This window comes from Panthera onca, chromosome A2, assembly GCF_046562875.1.
Source record: "Panthera onca isolate mPanOnc1 chromosome A2, mPanOnc1 haplotype 2, whole genome shotgun sequence".
NCBI lineage: Eukaryota > Metazoa > Chordata > Mammalia > Carnivora > Felidae > Panthera > Panthera onca.
Genome location: NC_138340.1, coordinates 96,981,255 through 96,989,971, shown reverse-complemented (window position 1 = coordinate 96,989,971; position 8,717 = coordinate 96,981,255). Strand labels below are relative to the sequence as shown.

Sequence of the window (8,717 nt, the reverse complement as noted above, 5' to 3'; positions counted from 1 at the left end):
GTATACCTCAACTGATATGACATGTCAGGGAATGCTTCCACAAAGAAATGATCTTTAAGCAAAGACATGAAAACTAAATAGATTTTATCCAGGTGACTAGTCAGAGAAAGATATTCCCAGCAAGAAAGAATGGCATCTGAAAAGGCTCTGGCTGGAAATAAGGGGAATTCAAGACATTCAAAGCATGAAAAAAACTCTGTATGGCAGAGCACAGTAAGGAGGGAGGGCAGGGTCAGATCATAAAGCAATTTACAGGCAAGTTTAGTATTTTAAAATTTAAAAGAAGGTGAACGCCGCTGAAAAAATTAAGTGGAGAGAATCATGGTTGATTTTTATGTAATTTTTTTCATGATGAACCATTTCAATCACAAGGTGTTAACAGACAGATTAACATAAACTTCAAATATCATGGAAACATGTTCCACAAAATTCAGAAACCACTGGCATCAGTGAAACCAAAGTATGCATTTTAAAGACTTCAATGCACTGATGGAATTCTTCAAGAAATTCACCATAAGTTTTCTTATTTTTTTCAGGAAAATCCTCAGGATGTGATTTTACATATGTAAACATACCATGGTCCTTCACAGCATATTTGTAGTCTTGATGTTTTAAAAGATCATATCCAATAAAAACAAAGGAAGTAACATATAGAAGCTGGCAATGCAAACCGGCCAACACCACCAGCCTCTGCCAGATCGCATTATCAATCAGGCCAAAGCAGTCACCCAAGAAGCAGAAGTGGACAAGCCACAGGTCGGTCAGCTTGGGCTGGGGAAGACTCTAGGCCTCATGCGGCAGAAACTATAAGGGCACTTTCCCTGGCCGCCTGCTCATCATAGTAATGCCACTGCTACTTGAGTCCTGGCCTCAGACCACCAACTGCTAAGAAACCCACCAGGACCACTGCCCGGGCCCATGCCGCTAGCTTTCTTATCCAAGAACTGAGCTGAAGCTGATGTCTATTTTCAGAAGATTACTTCAGATCAGAGCCATGATGCATGCAACTCAGGGAGGCACCATTCACTTTCACCATTCACCATTCATAGAAGGTCCTATACCAGATAGCAGGAGGTCCTGCTCTAGAGGATGGACCAGAGGTGATGAGAGTGAAAACAAGACTGTCATGGGAAGAAAATGCATTGTTCCAGGCAAAAGATGATAATAGCTTGGATTAAGGTAGAAGAAAAGTAATAAAGAGAAGTGGAAGCTTTTAGGAGACACTATGGAGGTGGGATTCATAATATATAACGTGTGATTATATATGGAAGATGATATACAGAAAACATCAAGGATGATTCATTGACTCCTGTATGGTTCGTTGTGGGTGCCTTTTTGAGTTATAAGGAGCATGGGAGGTCTAGGAGGAATCAAAACTTTAGTTTGGGACATGGTATTTTTGAAGGACCCATATGGATCATATGGGTGGAGATTTAGAATAACTTTAGAATAGATACATTTGAGCTGAAGACATAAAGTTGAGAATAATCACTATCTAGATGGAACTGAAGTCACCAAAGTGGTAAATACCAATAAGAAAGAACAAACAAAGAGAGAAGAAAAGGACTGAGGTGAAACTATCAGGACTCCTATAGATAAAAGTTTAATAAGAAAAAAAAAAACTAGACACAGAGGTAGAAACAAAGCTGTAGGAGTGGCATAGAGTGAAGAGAATCTAGTTTTTTAATGTAGACTGAGTGTTTAGTTCTGTCTAAGGCTGCTGAGAGGCCAGAAGGAGTGTCCATTATATCCTGTGACATGGAGGATGTACTACAGGTGTGTCTAGGTGTGTCCAGCAGTCTTCTTGGACTGACTCGATGAATAGGGGATGAAGGTGTAGGAATGCCAAGAAAACTGTGACTATGAAGTGAGCAAGACAAAAACACACCAGAGAAGAATATGAGGTCCAAAGATTTAAAGAAGGATGAAAAGTATCTAGTACAGAGGGAGGTTCTAAATATACATAAGCAATATAAGATCACCAGGAGAGTGAAAAAGAGGGAAGGAAGGACATTCTGAGCATACCAGGAAATTTGGCTTAGGAAAAGGGAAAAATAATTCCTCCACTGGGTTGGGTGGAAAGGAATGAGGGAGGTACCCGTCAGTTGGTAGATTTGGCTGTGAGAAGTTGCATTGGTGGTGGCTCTGGGACCACCACCAATGGCTTCTGCTTTCTTTGCAAAGTATAAACTGAGTTAAAGCGTGCGTACACACACACACACATACATACACACACGGTATCAGGGCTTTAAAGTGAGCAAAAAACTATTTGAATGTCTTGTGTGGAGAGTGGGAAATAATGAGAGAAACTGCATTGCCAGGTAATGTTCAGTGCCCAGTTTAAACTGGGGACCAAAATTCAAAATAGCTAGTACCTTAAAGAAAACAGAAGTGCAGAACCCCAAAATCCTGAAGAGCCAAAAAATTGTTTATCTGAGCATCAAGTACATAGGGCTTGGTGCATATCTGTAGTCGGAGATGTTCCTGTGTGTTTACGTGGGTGTGTATGTATATACATATGCACATGTATATGCCTGTGTGTGTATCTCTCTCTCTTTCACTCACACACACACACACACACACACACACACACACACACACAGAAAGTTTAAGCCTAACTCAATTTTTTTTAACGTGTATTTATTTTTGAGAAGAGAGACACAGAGCATGAGCGGGGGAAGAGAGAGAAAGAGGGAGACACAGAATCTGAAAGAGGCTCCAGGCTCTGAGCTGACAGCACAGAGCCTAACGTGGGGCTTGAACTCACAGACCGCGAGATCATGATCTGAGCCAAAGTCAGACGCTTAACCAACTGAGCCACCCAGGCGCCCCTAACCCTAACTCAATTTTGACCCAATCTTAAATTTCCAAAATGGAAGTGATATTAACTAGCTAATTATAAATATTTTCACATTTAGAATGATCTGGGATTGCATCCTATCAGTATCTAGGAATTGGAATCCAGGATAAATAGAGTTCTGGGCTTCTCAGAACACCATAATTAGTTTTGGAAATATATTCAAATGACCATCACAAAATAGAATTATTATTTTAAGCCCATGAAGCTCCAGTTTCTCATTTACAATTGTGGAGAAAATTAATACTGCAAAGTCTCTAAGAAATTACCATTTGGTAATGTGGTGAGTTAAGCCATGTGTCACCTCACAGATCAGAAAAGATAATTCTATTCTGCCAGTCAATTGGCTATCATCCAAAAAACGATAGTGAGGACAATGATAATGTCTTCCCTAAGCCCAAATTCATGGTAATTATGCCTTCCTTCCTCTGAATTTATCTATCTCATTACTTTAAACTCCATTTAGGATGTTATTTTCATCTTGTCTGTACTGTAATTGGTTATTTGTATGTCTTAGTCCTCTGCTACATTTTTCCTGGACTTGAATGACACTGTGTTGAATGACTGTTTGCACCTGATTTCTAAAATAGTGTCCTATGCAATAATAAACCTCATTTAATAATTCTTTGAACAATTACTATTGATTATTTCTGTGTGCCAGATATTGTGCCATACACTGACTATACAACAGGGAAACAAACAGATAGGTTTTCTGTTCTCATAGAATTCACAGTCCAGTGAGGAAAACAGGCATGAAACAAATAGATAAAGAACTGAATACATAATTAAAAATTTAGATGAATTGCTGAGCAAAAGAACAGCATGGTAAGAGATAAAGAAAGTGAATTAATTTTATATTAACTGAAAACTTTCAGGAAGTCACAAATAAACAAGAGTTTCTCAACTCCAGCATTATTGACATTTTAGGCTGGACAATTCTTTGTTGTAGAGAGCTGTCCTCTACATTGTACAATGTTTAGCAGTTTCCTGACCTCTACCTACTAGATGTCATAAGGACCATTCCAGTTGTAACAACCCAAAATGTCTCAAGATATTGCCAAATCACTGCTGGTAGAGAGCCATTAAATTAAACTGAGATGAAATACATAGGTTAGAAGTAAGAAGGAGAAAAAAGGTCAGAAGAACATTATTCCAGGAAGAGGAAACATCATGGGAAGTCCAGTGGGCAGAAAAGAACATTTAAATAACTAAAGGAGGCCGGCATGTCAGGAGTATATTGAAAGAGAAAAAGATCAGTGCACAGTAGGGAAAAAAAAAAAAAAAAAAAAAAAAAAAAAAAAAAAAAGAAGGCAGACAAAAGGTTAAAAGAAGGGTCTTTTACCTATTGTCAAGGAGTTTTAGAATTTATCCTAGGAGAAACAGGAAGCTACAGGAAAGTTTTCAGTGGGAAAGTGGTAAGATCAAAAGATGCAATTCTTAACTCATATTTTTTTTAAATTTTATTTATTTTTTAAATTTTATTTATTTACTTTAAGTAATTTCTACACCCAGTGTGGAACTCAAACTCACGACCCCAAGATCAAGTCACATGCTCTTCCAACTGTGCCAACCACGTGCTCCACAATTCCCATTTTAAACTATCTTTCTGGTCGGTCTGATAAGAATAAATAAGAAACTGAGAATGGAGATGAGGAAGCCAGCCAGGAGCTATAGCCATTTTCCAGAATGGTGGCTTGGGGTAGAGAGCAGAATGCAGAGGTGGTAAAAAGCAGACACAGAAAAGCTATATTTTGGAAGAAGAAACACAGAACTTAGTGTATACGTGATTGTTCAATGAAAGAATAAATGAAATGGAAGAGGATTATTTGAGATCACTGATTTGTAAATGCATATATGACATCTTACTAATTGCCTCAAAAACAATAAAATTTTTGGTTTGTTAGTCCTGTACCTTTATGATATTAAAATTCAAAATTAAAACTTCTTCCATATAATAATACTACAAATATATAGCCTTGTATCCTCTAGCCCACTACGTTTTCCACCCTACCTGATCTTCTCTATCCCAGGCTAAAATTCAAAAGACTTTAAATAGCTCAGTTCATGGCATAGCTTGCATTCTCTTAACCTGCATCTGTGTCTACTCAATTGCAGCCTCTAAAACAGAATGGTTTACTCTAGGTATTGTTCTTAAAAAGTATAAAGGGGAGCAAAAATGTCTCTAATAGAGATACTGCACTATTCATGCAACTTGAAGTTTTATTAATGAAAAAATTGTGTCATTCAAACATGCTGCTAAGCCCTATCTTTCTAATTCTATAAATTTGTAATTGGAGTTATGCCTCTAAATATTTTGGGGCAGCCCATGTGACTCAGTCAGTTAAGCATCCAACTCTTGATTTCAGCTCAGGTCATGATCTTGTGGTTCATGGGTTCAAGTACTGCATCAAGCTCTGTGCTGACAGCGGGGAGCCTGCCTGGGATTCTTTGTCTCCCTGTCTCTCTGCCCCTCCCCAGCTCATGTGTGCATGCCCTCTCAAAAATAAATAAACATTAAAAAAAAAGTGTAATATTTCATGCTTATTATCTTTATGGCATGTTGTATCTGCCAGGCTTTAGTCATCAAAAAAGAAACCACTCTTTGCATTCCATGTATAAATCATTATAATAAAGGGAATTGTAGATTTACATTAAATTGGAAGAATGGGAGAGTAAAGGTCAGCAAAGTTACCACTAACAAGCTAGCCTAGAACTTGCCCTCTGGAAGAGCAGAGAAAAGATATTATTATGTCCACCTAATTATTTAGAACCTCCTCCGAATGGGATGACTGGTGAGCATGCATATTAAATATAAATATCTTCATACTCTGTTCATCTTGAGAAACCCACTCATATATTAGATATAATTATCCATCTATCGTCTATCTATCAACTGATCTAAATTTTCAAATTTTGCTCCTTCCATGTCAAATCTCAAAACGTCAATATAAGATTCTAGCTATGGCAATTTCCCTTTCCTATACTCCTTTAGGCCAACCATGGAGTGCTATACTGTTGGAAATCTTAACTTCGAGGTAGTGCTACTCTACCATAGGGACTCTGTAAATCAGGCCTGATTTCTTTTCTTGTATATGTTATAAACTCCATACTACATTTGTATTTATTCTTCTTTAAACAATAAATAGTCTTTTATATCAATTTAAATAATAAGAAAGATATTATGTATATTCACAGTTACCATTTACTATGTTCTTTGGTCCTTTTTGTAGATCCATATGTTCATCTGGTATTATTTTTCATCTAACTAAAAGAATTCCTTGGTCATTGTGTGGGTCTTCTGGTGACGAATTATTTTGCTTTGTGTGTCTGGAAATCTCTTTATTTTATATTTGTTTTTGAAAGATGTGTTTGACGAATACAGAATTTTTGGTTGTTTTTTTTTCTCTTTCGTTACTTTAGAGATGTTGCTCCTCTGTATTTTAGCTTCTATTGTTTTTGATGAAAAATCACAGTATGCCTGAGAATTTCTTCAGCCTTTTAAATTTGTTGATATATAATTTTCATCAAATTTGAAAAAAATTGACCATTATTTCTTTAAATTTTTTTTTCTATCCTGCTTGCACTTGATGCTTCTTTGGATACTTTAATGAAATATATATTAGGCTGCATATAGTTATCCTACAGCTTCAGGTGTTCTGTTAATTTATTTTGAGTCTTTTGAGGGTTTTTTCCCCCTCTGTATGTTTTATTTCAGATCATGTCTGTTATGTCTTCAAGTTCAGTAATCTTTCCTTTACAATGTATAATCATCCTTTAAAGTCATCGAGAATATTTATCATCTCAGACTTTGCACTTTTTATCTCTAGAAGTTTGATTTGGGTCTTTGTATGTAAACCATGCCTGTATCTAACATGTTCAATCTTTCCTTTAGCTTTCTGAACATATGGAACCCAGTTCTAATAACTGTTTTAATATCTTTGTTATACCTGACATTTGTGTCAGTTTTGGGTTGGTTTCAATTGATTGAGGTTTCTCTTCATTATAGAATGAGTCTTCCTGCTTTTGGGCATGCCTGGTAGTTTTTGATTGGGTGTCAAACATTATGCATTTTACCTTATTGGATGCTGAATATATTACTATTTCCATTCTTGAGCTTTCTTCTGAGATGTAGCTATTTGGAAATAGTTTGGTTACTTTACATTTTGCTTTTACGATGAAATCAAGATTGGTCTAGAGCTAATTATTCTGCATTACTAAGGCAAGATCCTTCTTAGTGCTCTACCCAATGTGCTGTGACTTATGAGTTTCCTTAGTCTGGCTGATGGAAAAAGGCACCATTCCTGTCTGCAGTGGTCTCTGAGTACTGTTCCCTCTAATCATTTTTAGTAGTTCTTTTCTAGTCTTGGGAAGAGTCCTTGTATACATCTACCTACCAGTAATCTTCCAAATATTATCCAGATATTTCTCTCTATTCAACGTGCTACTTTCTAGTACTTTTCCAATGAACTCTAGTTCCCTTGATCTCTGAAAATTCTGAGATTCTTTTCCTTAACCAGTGAAACTGCTGAGCCCTACCTAGATTTCTTCTTTTTGAACCACAGCTTGGTAAATTTCACAAGGCTGTAGGCTGGGTTAATCACAGGACTCATTCTATTTATTTTTCATGTTTCATGTGTTACCATCCTTTGTAGTCTTACCTCTAAAGTCTTGAATATTATTGTTTATTTTATTACATACAGTTTTTTACTTGTTTTAGGTGGGAATGTAAATCTGTTCTTTGATGCTTTTCCTCTAAGATCAGAAACAAGACAAGGATGTCCACTCTTGCCACTTTTATTCAACATAGTACTAGAAGTCCTAGCCACAGCATTCAGACAAGAAAAAGGAAGAAATAAAGAAGAGAACAAGTTTAACTGTCACTATTTGCAGATGATATGTTACTGTACATAGAAAACCCAAAAGACTCCACTGAAAACTACTAGAGTTAATAAATGAATTTAGTAAAGTTGCAGTGTGCAAAATTACTACCCAGAAACCAGCAGCATTTCTATACAATAATAACAAAGTAGCAGAAAGAGAAATTAAGAAAACAATTCCATTTACAATTTCATCAAAAAGAAAAAAATACCTAGTAATAAATTTAACCAAGGAGATGAAAGACCTGTACTCTGAAAACCATAAAACACCGATGAAAGAAACTGAAAATAATGCAATCCAAAATGGAAAGATATTCTATGCTCATGGATTGGATGAATTAATATTGTTGAAATGTTCACAATTCCCAAAGCAATCTGCAGATTCAATGCAACTCCTATCAAAATACCAATAACATTTTTCACAGAATTAGAAAAAATAATACTAAAAATTGTATGGAATCACAGAAAACCTCAAATAGCCAAAGCAATCTTGAGAAGGAAAATGAAAGCTGGATGTATCACAATGCCAGATTTAAAGATATTCTACAAAGTTGTAATAATCAAAACAGAATGGTACTAGCACAAGAATAGATGCATAGATAAATGGAACAGGATAGAAAGTCTAGAAACAAACCCACAATTATATGGTCAATACTCTTCAACAAAAGAGTCAAGAATACGCGATGGGAAAAACACAATCTCTTCAACAAATGGTGTTGGGAAAACTGGACAGCTACACACAAAAGAGTGAAACTGGACCACTTTCTTACACCATGCACAAAAATAAACTCAAAATGTTTTGAAGATCTAAATGTGAGACCTGAAGCCATATAAATCCTAGAAAAGAACACAGGCAGTGATTTCTCTGACATCAGCTGAGCAAACATTTTTCTAGATATGTCTGCTAAGGCAAGGGAAACAAAAGCAAAAATAAACTATTGTGAGTATATCAAAATAAAAACTTTTGCAACACAAAAGAAACC

The 8,717-nt window shown here is 36.1% G+C and overlaps 1 pseudogene; it reads right to left on the bottom strand.

Annotated features, from left to right (window-relative positions):
• Positions 1 to 399: 399 nt before the first annotated feature.
• On the bottom strand, positions 400 to 840 carry LOC132676558 (NADH dehydrogenase [ubiquinone] 1 subunit C2 pseudogene; annotated as a pseudogene).
• Between the last annotated feature and the right edge of the window lie 7,877 nt (positions 841 to 8,717).